Consider the following 20,940-nt stretch of genomic DNA (forward strand, 5'->3'; position numbering starts at 1 on the left):
AAATAAATAAAATATAAAACTTCCTTATGCAGGAACATGCTACATATTACTCCTGAATCCACTGCGTATTCATTGATAGTTATTGGATGCATTTTCACAGTTAAACAAGTCTTTCTATCAATAAATATACACTTTGAGTTTCCAGTAACGTTAAGGTCACTAGATGGCGACAGTTGTCCAGTTACAATAGAAAAATTGGAGGTTGGGGAAATCCTGGTTTTTACTTATTGAAATGTTGGTCTTAACTGATATACAATGAGTAACAATTAATTTAAATTAACAGAATTAAGTATACAGTAAGATTTAAAATTAGTTCATTATACTATCTATCCTGCTTTACATATGCTATAAATCCGTTTCAGTTTTCGCTTAATTTTGTAGAACCTTTTTCAAAATTACGTTTAGATATAAATATGTAACTGAGTCTGAATGATGCATTCAGACACGTAAACATTAACAATTTATTGGTTGGCCCCAATTTCAAATGTTAAGCATATGATGATTTTCAAAGTAAAATGCACTTTTGTTAGCACAAAATTTATTCGACATGTTAAAGTACGGCTATGAATTTAAACGTTTGAAATAATCACTAGTAATTATATTAAAATTTTTTGGTGTTTCAAAACTCTCAATCACTTTAAAGGACAATGATACAATACAATAACTTATTTTTATTAAATTTAGACTTTTATCACAAAAGCATAAACAACAAGGAGAGGAACGAAAGTTCCCGTTAAACCTTTATGTGGGACAAATATCAACTAATCTATCAGTAGACAGTTAGTAATAGTTAAAATTACAATGGGGAAACAAAACATAGTCCCTAGAAGAGCGAAACATATTTGTTGCCCTAACTGAATTGCAATTAGCAGAGCCACCTAACTTTCAATAAATGACGTCATTAGGCCTATAAGCGCTTCAAAGTGCTGTAGTAAACTAACTTTTGTTTAAGCCTAATTATAAGAAACTGGAAGAAATCGTAGGCTATGTTATTTTCGCATCAGAATTTTTGACGATTTTAACTTGCTGTCTCCTATGAAGGTGAGCCCTTTTCCTATTTATGAAAGTTATCATGTTAAAGAGTAAATTTATATAGGTATAGTGAATAAAAAAAAACATACATTAATGAATAAATCTCGAGAGGTGGCTTAATCTTGTCATGAGAAATCAATTTTCTGGATCCATCTGAAAGTGATAAAAAGTATGAAATAATTCTGAGAAATAAACGAAAAATCGTATTTCTTTGTTTATAGACATCTATCAATTTACATTCTAAAATTTTATTTTATAATTAACGTAAAATAATTTATTGTTAATCATTTTAAATAGCTGTTATGTAGACTTTACATAGATTTAAAAATATGCCTCGAACTTCAGTGTTATACAGTAATGAAGCATACTATATACTAGTATTTTATATATGCTTGTGTATGTGTGTGTGCAAGCGCACAAGTAAAACATACGTGTGTAAGTTTGCATATATATATATATATTTATACTGGTCATGAGATCTGGCTTAGTTGCTTGTCAGCATCAAAATAAATCAAAAAATGAAACTATTGTTATAACATATTCATAATTATTTCGTAATGTATTCAATTTGGTTGGTTTTAACGCGATATATATATATATATACATATATAATTGGCTTTATTTTAAAAAAGTTCTATGTGAATTTAGATTTTGTCTAAATTAAAATAAAGGATGACAGCTTTCAGATGTTTTATTTTTATATTTATGTAGAAAATATATCGTATATGATATACTTCATTACATTACGTATATACTTATGTTTTGTACAGGAGTAATGTTTAATTAATACTCTGAGGGTTTTGTACGTATGTTTTTTTGTTTTTTTTTTTTGTAGAGTAAATGAAAGCTCAACTATTTAAAAAAACAAATGAAAGTTAAGACGGACTTTGGTCGACGTGGCTCTTAACTATTAGAACTGTGACTATTAGCATGTCACTTCAAATGTGTCATGCGCATATGTCACTTTGTAAGTCCTCTGAGATCAGCCGCTTACAGAGAACGTTCGTGCCACGAAGGCAGCTACCTCCCACAATGCGTTGCGCAGACAATGGGACTCTATTCAAAGACGGCTTGAAGAGGCAGAAGCGTGGGTCACGACAACGTCACAGAACAAGGCGTGAGGAGAACTGTTGTACTGTTGTTGGTAAGTGAACACCTATTGTTTTAACCATTAATTAATATCATAGTCTCGGCGCATAATAATTTGTGTAAATATTATCTTTATTGTTATTTATATCTTACCTTTCTCTTCGCTTGCTAATTACTATAAGAAAAAGATTGATTTCCATAACAGCATTGTTAAGTTATCGAAAACTGTGTTACATATATAAATATATATGCATACTACCTCGAAGATAATTAATCATGACAGAAGATGTATATATAGAGCGCAATATAGTATTTTCATAATTACGTTATGAAACACTTTTCGTTTTAACAAAGAGAACAGCCAAGTTATATATGTAATATACAAATCGTTTTTGTTTGTTTTTCGTTTCATACGAGTTACATAGACGGGCGACGGATACGACATCAACAGAAGCCCGTGACGACTGTCAAAGAACTGATGCAGCACGGGTAGTTCAGGCATTAGCGAAAGGCTGCCGCGTTCGATGTGCACTGAGCCGTGGTAGGAGGTAGGCCTCGCGAGCCATCTAGTTGTCTAACAGGGCCATTCGCGCGTGAACGCACTAGCACCTAACTTTGTACTCCTGTCAAAAATGGCTGGCTAGATCCTGGCATTAAAATCAACGAAGGATAAATATATATCGTATCATGAACTTTTAGATATTCTACAAAACTATCTGGAAAAAAAAGTTATTATTTTCTTCGGAAGTGTCTATAGAAAAACAAAGTGTATTAAAACAGTTTTTCCAAACACTTTGCAACTCGTATTTGTGATAATTTACATGACATAATAATATCGATTTTTGTTTAAAAATACAACATATGATGTCTGCTAACCAACTGTCAAGTAACTTCACGCTGCCTTTGGTATTACGAATTAAATTTTAAAACACCTTATCATAAGACATGTTTGATACGTTCTTTAGTGATACGTATTTTATTACTTTAATCACTGAGAGCAAATAAATCGAAAATACACTATTTAATGCCGAGATAAGAAAGTAAAATTAAAACAAATTTTAAGACCAGGATACGTGAAGCTCTATTTTTATTTGTTTTAAATGTTATGAGCTTTGTTTTTATTGTCTGTACATAAAAAAGTATTGTATTGTTAGAAAGGTAGAATAAAATTTTCCATAGTGGTCTTCTTATTGGTCCCTTTCTGTTCAATCTGTAAAGTCTGTATATGTCGTCACTTTCAACTGGAATATAAACATCGCGAGTTTTGAATAGTTTGACCAGTGCACCTTCTTAAAGAGAATGTGCTGTTCGATCGTGGCAATTTAAGTTGTGTATGTTTTTTTGTTACAAAAAAACATTGGTCTATATAAGATGTGGTAAACTACTGTATAACCATAATATAACAAATTTTCTGTAACTGTGGTTTTTTCTGCAAAAGGTAATACTTTGAGTAATTCTGTGTATCCTCTCGTTTATGACATCGCTTTTAGGATAGGTAACAACTGTCATGATATAATTTATACAATGTATGCAAAAGTTGGTAATACACGCGTTTTATTTCTGATAAAGATATGTTAGATTTACTTTGTCTTTTTTTACATTGTACTTGAGACTTTTTCATATCTTATTGAAATATTTATACATCACATTGCATGTCACCTCATGGTTGTATTCGTTACTGGGTCACTAATAATGTAGGATGTCGGTCCATGACTTTGTTGGTTAAAGGATCTCAACATAAAATGTTGGTTAAAGGATCTCAAGTAACAAAGGACATTGGACCATGACTGTTGGTTAAAATGTCTCAAGTAATGAAGGATGTTGGTCCATCACTTTGTTGGTTAAAGGGTTCCTAGTAACATGGGATGTCGATCCATGACGTTGTTGGTTTAATTGATTAACACATTCAGAAATTGATTCTAAGACTTGAATTTTTAAAAGACAATGATAGGTCATAATCTGGTAATTTTTTCTAAATCTTTCGCATCCCCATCGCGCCAAGCGTGTTAAGGCGTGCGACTCGTAATCTGAGGGTCGCGGGTTCGCATCCCCATCGCGCCAAACATGCTCCCCTTTCAGCTGTGGGGGCGTTATAATGTTACGGTCAATCCCACTATTTGTTGGTAAAAGAGTAGCCCAAGAGTTGGCGGTGGGTGGTGATGACTAGCTGCCTTCCCTCTAGTCTTACACTGCTAAATTAGGGACGGCAAGCATAGATAGCCCTCAAGTAGCTTTGTGCGAAATTCCAAAACAAACAAACTTTCTAAATCTTTTAGGTTTTAAGAAGACAATTATTTGGTTTTCACTTTGAGAAGCTTTGAACTAGTTTTGAGTAACTTATCAAACTTATTGTTTAGTCTTACCTAATCATGTTTAAAATTTTGAATTTATAAATACTGGCTACTTTAAATACAGTATTTATTTGAACTACAATTGCTTGGCTTACCTATGAGCTAACGTACAGATGTATAAGCAAGCACAAAACGTCTCCCAGATTTTTTATATCTCCTTTTCTGTTCGTTGCCTTAAAAGGGACTACTATAAAAATGTTTCTCATAGTCTCAAAGATTTAGAGATAGTAACTACTCTAGGCTATGGCCTCTCATTTTCTTTTAGTAATGCAGATCTTAACACCAGGGGTGTGGCTAGCACTACGGAGTGGGGGTGGGGGTCTTTTTTTAAAGAATGTGGATATTTTGCTCTCCACAAAGAATTTAAATGATTGACATGGAACCAAATGTGTTTTGTTTAAAGCAGAATATAATGGACCTTTAAGACGTTTTATAATATTGGATCGGCTATTCAACTACGACCCCCTCCCCCCACTATAGCTTGTGCATTATTAAGAATTATTTAATACAACAATGATGCTATGGATGTTTCTCACTGCGCCATTGATACTAAAAGCTTAAAAACTAACAAGGTCATCATAATTACCAAACCATACAGGACGATTCAAATTGTCGTATTAGATAAAACGGTTTACGGGGGAAAATTGGATTAGCTTTTACAAAACCAGAATACCTATAAATCAACTAAAATCCACTCTAAGAGAGTTGCTGAGTTTAACAGATCTCTTCTTACTGTTCTTGTAGATTACTTGGACCTTTCAAAAAGCGCAGATAGCCCTCGTGTAGCTTTGTGCGAAATTAAAAAAAATAAACAAAGAATTTAAAACCTATCATCTCTTCACTACACTCTTTTTAACGGTATATCTAAAAGACATAAGAACAAGCGTCCTTTTAAGCCTATAGTTTCCAAAGCAGGATTTATAACATATTCATTATCCAAATAGTTAGCAGAACACATAATTTCCATTGTAAGAATAATCTTGTCGCAACATTGAAAAGCAAAAACAGAGTATGAATTTTGCCATCAAAGCACAAACTCTTGACATAACTTAAGATAAAATGATGAGATTTGATGTTGACATATCAGTTACTAAGGTAACAGAAGTAGTAACGATATATTTTAAACGTAGTATCTTCATCGTGCTCATTCAAATCCGTGCAAGAGACAACGTTTACCTGTGTAGTAGAGTATTTCAAATGGCTGTACGAAATAGCAATGAAAATCTATCATTTCCAATATTATGAAACATTTTTATGGAGTATTTTGAAACTGATTTACTTCCATCAATGTATATATAAACAACATGAGGATTTCATGATTGCGTTACGTAGATGATTATCTTCTCTGTAAGATGCCAACTCATGACTGTTGGTTACGGAAGTGTTAACAGTATAGGATGTTGGTTCATGACTTTGTTGGTTATAGGGTTGTCACTAATATGGGATATCAGTTTATGGCTTTGCTGTTTACAGGGTTGCTAATAATATGGGATGTCAGTTCATGACTTTGTTGGTTGCAGGATTAGTGCTAACGTGGAGTGTCAGGTTACGACTCTGTTGGTTACAAGGTTCGTAATATTGTAGGATATAAATTTAAAACTTCACTGGTTACAGAGTCCCTTATAATGTGGGAAGCACAGAAAAAAATATAAAAAATACTATAAATATTGCTTCCCCATGGCGCAGCAGTGCGTCTGCAGATTTATAATGCTAGAAACCGGGTTTCGATACCTCTTTTGGGCACAGTAGACTACCCATAGTGTAGCTTTGTGTTAAACAATAGACAAACAAATAAAACCTTAAATATTATGAATAATTCCACTGCTTGTGCTTGGATTTACTATAAACTTTACACAAAAATGTATTATTTCACTAAATATTTTGGATAATCGTTTACAGAGATATTAAATCACCCATTACCATGCGATATGTGGATGTTCTACCATTAGTTAACGGTATAAAAACAAGTAGTTAATTTCAAAGTTTCGGTTGATTTATATAATAAGTTACTTCAACCATTACCTTTATCAATGTTGGTTTTTGATTTCTTTGGAATATATATTGTTTAGCTTAATTTTGACCTAATAAGTGCGTATATATCGTTCATTTCATTTCATTTTCACATATATTTGATGTCTTAGATATTTATATGTGGTTCTCTTGGTTACTTACATTTTATTTATTTTTCTTATCTAATCTAAAATATTAATAGTTAACTCATAGAACTTTAAAACTTTTTTATCTATTTATTCGGAAAATATAGTTCTTGAATGTTAAGCATTTTTTATCTTTATTCAATACAAATATAGTATTATAAGTAGTTATGAAAACTATGAATAAAATGTCTATAAGATGGAAATATTATATGATTTGTATCCATCCACTGTATGTAAATGCACCATACCATAGTACTGTCATATATTAATATTTAACACTGTGATTGGCTGTCATACAACTAATTCGACAGTCTCACACCAACCTAGTACCTATAAAAAAAGTACAGTCATACTATTCCCAGTAGTAGTGTTGTGAATGCAGTAATGACTCACAAGAGAGAAGTGTCACACAAAGAACTTGTAGAAACCAAAATTTAGTTAGTGAAGGCTAATACTTGCTATTAATAGGGTAACGTGAAACAGGTACTGTAGTTAATAAAAATTAGTTAATGTAGATAGTCCAATCTTTCCCAAGTGATGTTAAATAACTGACGGTATGCTCTTCAAATGGTACACGACAATCCAGTTTTGCCAGTTACTTATTTGTTATTACATGTGTGAATATTACTTCCATAACAGTAAGATGCATATTAACTCGAAGTGGTTTAAGTAGATGTGTAGCTGCTCAAAAAATACTTCATAGGAGAGATAACCAAACCAAAGGAATGAAATAGGTAACGAACGTCAACAATAGGATGAGCAAAATTGAAGAAGGGTTCTCTTTACAAATTAATCTAAATTAAACTTGTTTGGCAACAATCAACAATAGTTTGTTCGATTGCAGAGAGGAGAAATGTTTCACGTTAAATGTACAACATATACAGTGAAACGTGCTGGAGGAATAGTGAGCTGAATCACAGTCGATGGTGTTCCAGACGTACGAAACTGATGACACCCTGACTTTTGACAGGTACATGCAGATCCTTCTTTTTCGTGTAATTGTCTCAGGAACAAGCTTTATTGGACAGGAGCGTATATTCCAGCAAAGCAGTGTTCCCAAGTTCGAAGAAAATATGGTGCAAATGATATCTGGAAGTGTAGAGAGGTTGATGGAACACTTACAGTCATGACTTGGCCTGCACCAAACTCTGGACAACAGCAAACAAACAACTTAGCTGAATTGTGGAAGATATACGGAACAGTATTTTACGATAATACATTGATAAACTTATGGTAGCTTAAGATCAAGTTGTACTGCTCTGTTTAAAGCAAATACAAAATATCTGTGCATTGTACAGCTTATTAATGTTTATATTTTCTGTCATAAAATATTATACTAATCACAGTTTGGTTCAATGGTTTTGACTCCTGTATGTATATTACCAGTGCGTTTCTATAATTATTTTCAGGCTATACATCAGGAACTTCAACAATTCCTGTTTGTAACTAATCCATTCTCTGAATCTGCCAAAGTACCTAAAGCCACATTATTAAAGTATCATCTTATTTACGATATTTTCTGGTAGTTAAATGATTTTCTAAACTCAACAGTTCCTGAATGTAACTAATCAATTCTTTATATCTACAAGTACCAAAGTCACTTTTTAACGTGCCACTTTATTCACTATGTCTCCTGGTATAAAATAGTTCCTTCAAGTTACGATTCAATCAAACAACTTGGTATGATCTGCTCATTTTTGCAATACATTAAATTGTATCGAAATCCTCAAATTCACAGTACTTAAGTACATGAAATGTAAATTATAACGTTAAGGACAAATCCTATTGGCTATTGTTAATTTTGTATAGTGTATTTTAGTGTACCAGTATATCTGGAGCCGTAACAAAGAAATATGTTGCTAGGTTTTTAACAACTAATTATGTAGAACTGAAATTTATCGAATTGTTTTTATTTATTTCATATAAATATATATTCTATGTTTACATGTTATGCTCCTATTAGTATAATGGTAGAAAACCTGGGTATCTCTCACAGACTGGTTTGGTAGCTTCAGACAATAGCTGCGCTACACGAGAACATTTAAACATTTTTTCTCTGGAAGCAGGTTTATCAAGGTTGCAACAGTCGTGACCTAGGGTCCTTCAAGATGATGCTACTGTGTTTCGCTGTGCCTTAGATGTAAGTATACATTGAGACAGTGTGGATCCTTAATGGGCCTCCTGCTGACTTTTCTTAATTACCCAACTGCAAAAATTGCTTTTGGCTTTTGTCAGCGTTTATTGCTTCTTCTTAAGTTCAAGTTGTTTGAAGGCTCCTCGTCTGCAGCCCCCAGCCACCAACACATTGTTATTATTTTCTTGGCTCTACATACTTCGAATTGCTTTAGATGGATCTTTGCTTATTTCGGAAAAAAATATATGTTTAACGCCAGCTTTACCATGGTTATTATTAATGGATACATCTATCTGTTTGTTCATTTAATGTCTGATTTATTTATTATATATATCGAACGATTTCAGCTGGCTGTCGTTAGCTTGAAAAACATCTAGACTTGTACGGCTATATTAAATTATATCTTGCACTTTATTTTTCAAAAGTTAAAATAAATAATTTTGTTTATTTAGTTAAAACCTAACACGTTGCACTTTTTTTATTGCACTGATCCTTAACATTACGCATTTAACTAGATAATGAGAAATGTAACTTATCTTCTAAAACTACAATAGTTGGTGAGTGTGCTTAATCAGTGAGTGTTTTGTGTGATTTTTACCTTTCTGTACATGTGTTCTCTTCCTTGGCGTGTTAGTGGGAATCTTGAGGACTTATCGTTAAAGTTTGTGGTTCAAAAACTGCTTAGTGAAGTTTTCATACTGTGCAGCTCTGACACAACAACAAACTTACGTAGCTCTCTGTATGCCGATTAATTTATAACTCCATAACACAATACGAAATAAGGATAATCAGGTGTCACGTAAGTAGACAGCAAAGAATCTGTAAATAGAATTGTGCGTCTTCATAGTTATTGATTGATTTCCTTTAATCGTACCGTAGTTTGATGAGATAGACGGAAATGTGTCTTAAAAATAGGATCGACTACGTCTTTTGAAGAACTGAAACCGCTAAAATGGTTATGTCTGTCTATACAGTTGTATGCGTTGCTGATAAGTACCTTATGATGGATAAGTGAAAAATTATCTTTATAAAGAATTACTTAAGTACGTAAGTGACTAAAGTAAAATTGATAAATTATTCTGTATAATACATTGCTACATAAAATCATTACCGGTGGTGCAAACTACCATAGATGTCCATTATTATTATTTTGTATTTTTTGATATTTTACATCCTACACACAACAAAGACTCACCGTCATTCAATTGGTATTTGGAAATTATGAAAGACACAGGTGATGGCGGTAAACCAGAGAAGGACGCGACCTAAAGGTTATCTGTTTCATCTATATTAGGCCCGGCATGGCCAGGTGGTTAGGGCTCTCGACTCGTAATCTGAAGGTCGCGGGTTCGAATCCCTATCACACCAAACATGTTCGCTTTTCCGGCCGTGGTGGAACGTTAATGTTAGTCAATCCCATTGTTCGTTGGTAAAAGAGTAGTTCAAGAGCTGGCTGTAGGTGGTGATGACTGTCTGTCTTCCATCTAGTCTTACACTGCTAAATTAGAGACGAGTAGTGCAGATATCCCTCGTGTAGCTTTGCGTAAAGTTCAAAACAAAGAAATAAACCACCTGTATCTTTTATATTTTGCCCATGGAATTACATGCCGAATTTCCATATTTCCATAACTATTTGTTTCAAATAATGGTGAAGGGATTTACTCCTTCCACACGTGTTTTATACATTCCTCACTATACGAGACTTGGTCTACCATTTTTTTATGGTAACATAACAGTATTGAAGTAAGCAACTCCACAAAATCTTGAACGTAGTACATATGTTAAACTTTTCTAACATCAAGACGCTGACATTTCTTTAGATAACATGCTCAACGCCTGAATTATAAACTTACTAGCAACTTTTGTAGAGTTACTCATTGAAATTTACTGAGACGACATGCTCGATAGCTGAATCGTAGATTAGTTGTCTACTTTAGTGGGATTCCTCTTTAAAATTTGTTCACATAAGATGCTCAACAGTTGAATCAACATTAGTCAGGGTCCAACTGTCTTCAAAATTAGCCAGGATTAGACTATCTTCGACAGTAGTCATATTTTGTCTATCTTCAAAACAGATTTTGAATGTTTTTAACAGTAGTCAGGGTTTAATTATCTAACAGTAGCCAGCATTTAACTGTCTTCAACGTAAGTCAGGATTCAACTGTCTTTATAATTATTATATCATTTTCAACAATAACCGTGTCTTCTAAGCTTGTCCGGATAAGCTTGTCTAATCTTTAATCACAGCTAGGATTCTACTATCTATAATTACAACCAGGATCCAGCTATTTTTAATTACAACTAGAATTCGACTATCTTCAACGGTGACTACAGTTCAGTTTTACTTTAGTGATTTGTATTCATGAATATGACAGTGCTAACAACAGAAAAAAGTTTCACCGTAACACAATCAACGAATTGTTATAAGTTATCGTTTTGTTTTCTTTTTTTTTAGACCAATTTGACCAACATGTTTTCCAGCGACTACAAGGACTGCATAAAGGTTAATCGCACCTTAATCACTAAATACGTGGCACATCGCTACGAGTACGAAACATTGTGATACAAGCACCATGTGTAACACATTTATATATCTTTCTCTGTGATTTCTAGACTATTCGACAGTGCAATACTGCCAAGGATGTTTTGGTGTTGGAGAAATGTGTGAAAGACCCTTTCGGGGAAGCGACAAAAACATAACGTTTTAAAGAAAACTTTTAAATGGAACTTCAAGGATACAAAAAACAAAACAAAAAAGTGCACATCAGGACATATACGGAAGTAATTGTGGCTCCAAAGTCACAGTTCAACCCTATCTGGAACAATTCTATCATCACAAAATGAGTTTCATGATTATTAAAATGAAACATCCGATTCAAAATTTCATTGTCACGAAGCTTGGCATAACTCCTGGTACCAGCAACAAAATTATAAGCAAGGATTTAAATTTGATTAAAGCTTCCAGTCACATCTTCAAATAAAGAGATGTTTTCACGAGAGAGATGGCCGAAGGAACTGAATTTACTACAATTGCATTCGACCACACATACTTGTCAAGTATTTCTGATACAACTTTTCGTGACCCGGCATGGCCAGGTGGTTAAGACACTCCATCGCAATCCAAGGGTCCCAGGTTCAAATCCCCGTCACACCAAACATGCTTGCCCTTTCAGCCATGGGGGCGTTATAGTGTGAGGATCAATCCGACTATTTGTTTGGTAAAAGAGTAGCCCAAGAGTTGGCGGTGGGTGGTGATTACTAGCTGTCTTTCCTCCAGTCTTACACTGCCAAATTAGGGACGGCTAACGCAGATAGCCCTCAAGTAACTTTTTGCGAAATTCGAACCAACTTTACGTATTATAATTATAATCGGGCAAGTATCCGATTTATTATGTTACGTACACTGCGTTTTAAGATTTCAGATAGCCAGAAAATTTAATCTTAATATAGTATTATTAATGCTTATCGAATTCATGATATTTACCAACAAGATTGATGCATACAATTTTCTTTTTAATACAAATATATTGTAATATAGAAACAATAATTACGGTTATTACAAACTTTAGTTTATGTATAAAAAGATTAGAAACTCACAAACAATATAAAGTCTTCTATCTAGTCTTGAACAGAATATTTTATCGATAGTTCAGGTCCACGTCGATCGAATTAACTCTTGAGTTGATTCACATGTACTCTTCTTTTGAGGGGAATACTGTCTGGCTCTTTTCTTGTCTGGTCTCACACGACTTATAAGCTCACCTTTTACTGAGGAAGATATCCAATGTATTCGTAGAAATACTAAAGTCCGAAGTTTGTAATGCTCAAACTCTATAAAAGTTCCTGGCCGAATATCTGTTGTTTTCCGATAAATAAGCTTTTATCATAATTATGGCTTCCGAGGCTTATAGCATATTGATTGTAGCTAACCAACAATAATATTTTATAATTGTTCTCGGCTAGCTTTTATAGTAATTAGGAAAGATTCTCGAATGTTCAACAATTTTTAAAGACACGTTAGTATTTTCGCAAAACATATATTATTGATTCTTGCTCTCGAAAATATTCTACAGCTTTAGAGAACAGGCGGGACTTGCGCAATACACATTCAACAATATACGTCACATGCATCAGAATAAAACAAACGTAGATATTAAAATAAATATATAACAGTAAATCCGTTACATCTCTTTCCTCAGACAATTAAAAATTGGCTTTAGACAATGTTTAACTAAAATATTATATGTATATATATTGATACATTAGATATAATACATTGTAAAAGAGTTATGAGTCCCAGTCGCACCAAACATGCTCGTGCTTCCAGCCGTTGGGGCGTTATATCGTGACGGTCAATCCGACTACTTGTTGGTAAAAGAGTAGCCCAAGAGTTGGCGGTGGGTGGTGATAACTAGCTGCCATTCCTCTAGTCTTACACTGCCAAATTAGAGACAGCTAGCTTGAGTAACTTTGCGCGAAATTCAAAAACAAAGAGTAATACGCTTTCAATAATATATAATACAATTAATACAAATAACCTTATTATAATAAAGTTACATAACATGAAAGTACTTAAACACAAATGTTATCATTATTGGTTTAACACAATCAGTAGTTACATGACTGAGGTGTTTATTGGATAGGTTTCAGAGGAGCAAAAGGAATTTTCTTGTTAGGTTATTTATCCAGTTGACACGTATGACAAGGTTTACAAAACAGACACACCTTGTATAACTTTTGGCCAAAAGAAATGACTCATAATTTTGTCACACATCTTGTTGACTCGTAATTGACCTCCCATGGGAAGTTGATGAACAATTTTCAATATTTTAGAACGTTATGCTTCTGGAACAATGATTTGATAAATTACAGCCCAGTCCTCTGAGGCGGGTACATTTGGTGATCTTCATTCTCTCATGAACATATCATTTCTGAAAAAGTAACCACTTGGAACTTTCTTCAATTCATTTTTTGGGAGTGAATATGTAAATAGTGAAGATATCTATGGATCCTTTTCTTGCTTATTGATCAGTTTGTTTCTAGTTAACAGAACCTCACCAGGTGAACTAGATCCCTTACCAATGAATCGTCAGTAAGACAACTATTCAGAAGATCCCCATCGGATCCAAAAATTGTTTTATACAAATCTATAATGTTGTCCTCTGAACAAGTGTTTATCATTTGTTTTTGACTTAATTTCTTAGTCTCAGCTTCAGTCACATTACACGAGGGAAACACGTCTGGGTTCTCCTAAACAACAACATTATCCTTAAATGAAATAATGATCGACTCACTAACCATCTTGGGTTCGGCAACAACACCCTTCAGCCAAATCGTTTCCCAACAATAATGATAAACCCTTAATTAGTGGAGTCGTTCTTACTCCAACTACAACTGGTTACAAAACTAGGTCTAATATAAATAAATTTTATAACGAGGAATATTAACAAAGCCACCTTCAATATCTTGAGCAAAAACAGACCAGTGTCAGAACTGGAATCTAAAGGCAATACACCTAACAACAAGGAACGATTCACCCCAGTATTATCTAAAACAGGTATGGGATTAGTAATTTCATTTGTCAAAGATACAGAACCAACAGACATAAAAGGTCTAAATTCCTCCCTAACTACATCAGCCTTTTCATTAGTGGCCAAATCAACAACATTTTATGATCTAGTGAAAGTACGTCCATATGTGGACACGAATGTGCTGGGTGTTGTCTTTTCTTTTTAAATATGTGAATTGAAATAAGTTGTCTAGTTACTGTGCTGATAAGTCTAAGCAAACATCCTCTCTTTTCTGCAAGACGTGGGCCGGCATGGCCAGGTGGGTTAAGGCGTTCGACTCGTAATCTGAGGGTCGCGGGTTCTAATCCCGGTCACACCAAACATACTCGCCCTTTCAGCCGTGGAGGCGTTATAATGTGAGGGTCAATTCCACTATTCGTTAGTAAAAGAATAGCCCAAGAGTTGGCGGTGGGTGGTGATGACTAGAGAGAAGGAAGTTAGCCCTCGTGTGACTTTTCGCGAAATTTAAAAACAAACAAACCTTTTGATAACTTGTCTACCATCTTTTGAACATTAAAATTAATTATCGCAGGTTAGCTTTAGTCGAAAAATGTTTTAACTTAAACGTTTATTAAAAGCGTAATATATATATATAGTACTGTGGTGGTTAGCGTGCCTTGCTGCGGATCAGAATTTTCAAGATTCGAGACACGATACGGCAAAAAATACTTAGAACTTTCAGCTGTAGTCGTGTTATAAAGGTGAAAGTCAATTTCATTATTTGGTTCCAAGAGCCTGAAAAAGCCCTCGTGGCGCCAGATACTCCTGGGAGATTGCCCATCTTCTGGCCAGTTGCTCAAAATTGGAAACAGTTATGCCTAAACCCTAGCGGGCTCTGACTTGACCGTTATAATCACGTGCGTATTAGTGTCTCTCAGAATGAAATTTCTAATTGCTGTCAAGCAGTTTCACCAATTTCATAGTTTTAGACTTACTGTCGTAAGTCTATCGCCATTACGTATTCGTATGCCTAATTTTGTGAAACACTGGCGACCGCAACGGGAACTTCCATTTGTACCCGGAACCCCTACCCCTTTGCTAGAGCGCAAAGTTTTTCTTTTAATTTATTTTAAAAGAAATATCTTGATTCAGTGCAAAAAAGTATTTTAATTCGGCAATATTTTTTATAGAATTTAAGTAAAATCAATTGTTATGAAAAGGGTCCCATTTACCCTTCTCTAGAATTCCCTTTTTACATTTCTACACACATCCCAGCGAAACGTTAATAATGGACTTCTGAGTACCACCAAACTTTACAGAAAGTTATAGAAGGGTGGATTTATATTTAAAAATTACTTAAACATGAACGTCTTTCCTATGATCTCAAATGGTACAGAGACCTGTAATCATTGATCTTAGTGTCGTTTGGTGTGTCAGCATATTGACTGGGAATCCGAGAATCTTTCGAGAGTTGGTGCTACTAAACACGCTTCGCACTTTCAACTGTGGGTGCATTATAGTAGTGGCAGTTAGTCCCACTATACAGTTGTGAGTGACCACCTTAGTAGCAGATACTGCCGACTGGTTATTTACGTTTATATGTATGCGTGTATTGTGTGTATTACCTGTGATTCTGTCGCTTGGAACTATTCTAATCAGAAAACCTGTTTTTTGTTGCTGTTATTTTTGTAAGACATCATTGTAGTTTAATTGTCACAGCCAGTCACTTGAAGTTTGAGTACTTATTGTTCATTCTGTGAGCCCCCGTTTTTATTAGTGGGATTTCTGATTGTTCCTAGTCTCTAAATTTATTAATATGTCATATCCGTCACACTGTAAAGTTGGTTTGTTTCTTTATTCACAAGAATATGTTCTCTTCATAAATAATCATGTTCAAATGTGGTCATTTCTGGATTATTGTAACCTAGAAACCCTAGTTAAACTGAACAGAGGTTACCACTCCTTCAATTTTTAAATTTTATTTTAGTATTATAGATGCATTTTAGAATCATATTGAAATTGCTCTGGAGGGTTAACTGAAACCATAGAATTCTATATCGCCGTGCGGAATTCTACGTTTCAGTAAAAGTTGTCATAACGTGTTTAAAATGAAAAATTATCTTTCAAAATTACCGCGTGACCAGTATCAAAAGCTTTTACTGGGTCAAAATAGTTTAGAAATCGACAAGGAAACTTAAAACATTTCCACCTCGCTCATATTTAGAGCAATGTACTTGAAGAAAAATTAAAGATAGATTAGAATAACCTGCAGTGCTTTGTCTTCTTTGTTTCTATAAAATAGGACTAGGATACCTTACTATAGTGAATGACGGAAATTCATTTGGCCTAAAAACTAGGGGACCTTGCTATAGTGAATAACGATAATTCAACCAAAAAAACTGGGAGACGTTAATGTCTACTAGGTGACAGTAGGTCATTTTACATATTTTTAAATTTTATTTTCCTCATCATTGTATTTCATGTTATCTCAATTCTTTGTTGTTGTTCGCTTTTTTAATTGCCCATATTTAAATTAGGACTTCGTATACGAGCAGCTCCATACAATAGAGAAAACATTTTTACAGGTTTAACTACACATTTTATTTGCTATCAAAATACTTAAGGTTTCAATACTTTTTTACCTAAGTGAACAGTAAGTAAATACACAGGTTTTTCTATATGACATTACTTACCAATAACTTCGAGCATTTTGATATTTTTAACTATGTGACTCTATTTAAAGACAGTATACTACAATAATAATATACAACTATCTAAAGTTCCTTCGTGTTTTTTTGGTATTTTTTTCTGAAATTACAATTAAACTTTGACGGTGTAAAACATTGGTTCAGTATTTTTTAGCAACCATGAACCGATGGTACTGCGAGTTTTTGTTATATAACATAAAGTGATTTGTTCGATGTTAAAACTACACTTATGAAAACCTCTTGAACGGCGTGTATTCTGTTTAATCTACTTCCTCGTAGAACGCCTGTTGTAGTTCCAGCTATGTTTGATTTTCTATAAACTTTGATTTTACGGTATAGATCAGAAACTTTCGAGTCAAGACAGGCCTAATTCAGTGACTCGTCAGTTCCTTGTATTCTAAAACACGTGAAACACTTAACCAGAAGCCACATGAGAAAATCTTTGAATAACTATGCAGCGCTTATATGTTAATCATGCTAATTGTTCACGGTAATTAACCCCATTAGTTTCTATTTCCGCACTGCTATTGTGGTTGCTGAGGCAACATAGAACAGTAGCGAAGGTTAACGTAATAAAACGGTAACTATTCCCTTGTCCAGTTTCTCCTTACTCTTGTACAATCTATGGCACGTTTTTTTTTTTTTTTTTTTATTATATCGATAATAGTAAAAAGATAAACATAATGATTATTTTCAAAACATAATATAACAGTACGTAGAAGTAAAACAACTTAAATAGTTTCTGTTTAAAAATGACAACAATAATATGAATACAAGTGCGAAGTCTCAACTTCGTCTGCAGTTGATTATTTCGGATAAGTATTTCTTTATAAATGGGTCATGTATTTTTGTACAAGCAAGTATTTGTTTAAAAGGTATCGTTCTCTTTGTGAAAAATCAGTTATGAAATTTTGGTTTGGTTGTAGTTAATCAGAAATCTACGTAATAAACTGTTTGCCTTGGCCACCACTGGTATTCAAACTGAATTTTTAGCATCATAAGACTGCAGACCAATTGCTGAGCTACGGGGGGGGGGTCATTTATGAGTTTCAAATTACTCGTTAGCAGATTATGCACTAACATTGTAAGAACTGATTAACTATAGTTTAACAGTTTCACAGACTTTGTGGTAACTGACAAACTATAGTTTGACAGTCTCACTAACGTTATGAAGACTGACTAACGCTATAGTTTGACAGTCTCACTACCGTTATGAAGACTGACTAACGCTATAGTTTGTGATAGTCTCACTACCGTTATGAGGACTGATTAACTCTATATTTTGACAATCTCTCAACACTTCACTACTGAAGAAGAGATTCTGCGATAGCTATTTAGTTTTTGGTCATTTTTATTATTTCTTAAATATGGTTTTACTGTTCTTCAGTAACTTGTTATTATGCGCTGATTGTGGTCATGGGTGGAGAACCTTAATTTAAAAAAAAAATGTTTATTTTTATTGATTAAGAAAATTCTGGAAAACTTTCTTTATCATTCAGTATTTCGTTACATTCTTTAATCATTCATAACACACGACATTTTATAAAGTAGCCTGTATTAAAATATACACGTCATATACCTGCATGAGCTAATCATTTCTTAACAATGTATTCCTTGTTAAAACAAGATCGATATTTTGAACTATTTACTCTTCCCTCTCAATTCGATACTTCTAGCAGAAAATGTATTTTGGTTTTAGTTTTGTTTCGGTCTCACGTGTAAAGTGTTTAAATTATTCCTCATTTTTACGTCTTGTACTGCAGCCGTGATATTATTTATTTATTTTCAAATAACATTTTGTTATAATTCACCAAGTGTGTAAGATTAAAGCAAAAATTATATCAAAAATTTGATCAGATAGATAAGTATAGTACTAGCCAGGTTTGTCGTCATGTACTTGAAATTTATTTACAAAAGATAAATGTGTAGGTAAATTAAAAGGAAAGAGAGAATTATTTAGTGAACTCTCCTGTATTTTAAACATTTCGAAACTGCAAACTACTTGGTGCAAAATCTATGTATATTACAGTTAAGTTCGATATGGAAGGGAAACAACGTTTGCACACCTGTGTATTATGATTACGGGTATTCTTATTGGCGAATCCCACCGTCTGAGTCACCACACCACGAACCATAGCCTGGCTGTTGTGTTTCTGTTGCTAACGTCTATTCTTGGTTGTGAACGTTCGCTCAGATAACCGGCTTGTGACCACTTGAGCTGAGACTAACAACGTGACTTTAGCAGGCGAGATTTATCACAAACAGCGCTACCCAACTGGGCGGGTTTATAATAGAAAATCGATAGCAAACGGACCATAATTGTGTTGGTGTCAGTATCGCGTGCTTGATAGGCTGGGAAGCGGGCAGCCTTTAGTGTAGAGAGCTATTCTAAGCGTATGGGACCCAGTTAAAACAGATACGAAACCCACCATTTTCTTCTGCCTACAGCTACAGCTGGCGACGAAGTATACGCTGCGGAACCTTTAAGCCTTGTATTTTTACACTTTGTGACTAAGAAACAATTAGATTTTCATCAGTTACAGTTTTATGTCGACAACTAAACTTACAGTCAATACGTAGTCATCGTGGGATTTTTATGTGGTCTGGCTTACATTGCCGTCTTTATAAGAACCGAGTGTGTAGATTAATTGTACGAAATCAATGGATTTTATCCACACTGTAGTTTGAAGTACCAATTGTTTTCCTAATTTCGTATGTTTGTAAGTATTCTTCTTTGCAACTAATTAGGATTTTCGAACTAACCTTTTAACGTAGCACAAAGTTATACTCAATATTTACGTTTGGTGTATTTAGAAAGGCCTATGAGAATTTAAACATTTTTGTTAATTTTGAAAGTTCAACGTAGACACACACGTAAGACGTTTTCATTTAGTTTTGTATACAGATTAGTGAACTTGTACTTAAAAGTTTATGTTTTAGTATACATGGAAGTTTCACTTCGTTAACCATGCTAGTTTTAAGATGATTATACGAAGAGGTTTTAGACGATATTTTGATGTCTTTATATTTCTACTTATGAGATTATATATGACTATTTATGGACATTTTTATGACTATATATGAAAATTTTGACATGTTTATATATCAAGGTAATTTACGCTTTCTGTGCATGAAAGTTTAAGTTGTTATGTATGATATTTTTGTTTGGATGTATTTTGAATTTTCGATTGGTTATAATTTCTTATATGTGTATACCTGGAGGATATATTTTGTAAGACAGGTACTTATACAGGCCTACACGTGTACCCAAGTATTTGACCGTACTTGGAAATTTGTTAAAGATAAATATTTATTTTATTAAACATGATGATTTTACATGCTTGCACATGGATGTGTTACATGGTTCTACATAGTTTTATGAAATTTGATGCGATTATTTGTGTTATCATATAAAACAGTTATACACACTTGTATGCTAATATTACAGAGGGAGGAATATGCTACTTGACAATATATGGTATCCTTATGATAAATGATACATGATTTTGGAATTAAAACGAGATCAGTATTTCTTATTTCCCTGTTTATCATACATGATCATTGCTATTAAAGCGTTTAAGTAAAGAAAAAATACTGTTGCTACTACCAGTACGTAAATACTGTAGTCCGCACAGACTTTAGTATTTGAATGTGTAACTACATAATTAATATCATTGAATGTCACGTTAACCCGTAGACGAGCGTCGTATTTTTGACATTTGTTTAGAAGAGCTTCCCATACTTCGCCAGCACAGACGTTTTACGTCACGACAAGAAACTATAACGCTGTTTTAGAGTTTAATTCGTTTTTGTCGAAATTGCTTATAAATCCACGCATAAAGAGTGAAATCAGGCAAACGAATGAGATAAAAAAGTAATTTTAATCGAACTTGTATAAAGAACCGTGTATATAATCCCATGTGTGTTTGTAGTAGTTAGACAGGAGGGGGGGATGATGGT

At 33.8% G+C, this 20,940-nt stretch overlaps 1 protein-coding gene across 7 annotated transcripts in view; it reads left to right on the forward strand.

Moving 5' to 3' along the window:
• Nucleotides 1-904: 904 nt before the first annotated feature.
• LOC143229316 (LIM domain-binding protein 2-like) overlaps nucleotides 905-20,940 on the forward strand; it is a 93,064-nt gene continuing 73,028 nt past the window's right edge. For 2 of the 7 annotated variants that reach the window (XM_076461494.1, XM_076461497.1), the window contains exon 1: nucleotides 19,186-19,700. The gene's annotated coding sequence lies outside the window, so the exon portion shown is untranslated. Of the gene's footprint in view, nucleotides 1,042-1,867; nucleotides 2,177-11,217; nucleotides 11,266-19,185; nucleotides 19,701-20,940 lie in introns of those variants that run through there. The other 5 variants (XM_076461495.1, XM_076461499.1, XM_076461493.1 and 2 more) reach the window with 5 other exon arrangements.

Source organism: Tachypleus tridentatus, chromosome 10, assembly GCF_004210375.1.
Source record: "Tachypleus tridentatus isolate NWPU-2018 chromosome 10, ASM421037v1, whole genome shotgun sequence".
Taxonomy (NCBI): Eukaryota; Metazoa; Arthropoda; class Merostomata; order Xiphosura; family Limulidae; genus Tachypleus; species Tachypleus tridentatus.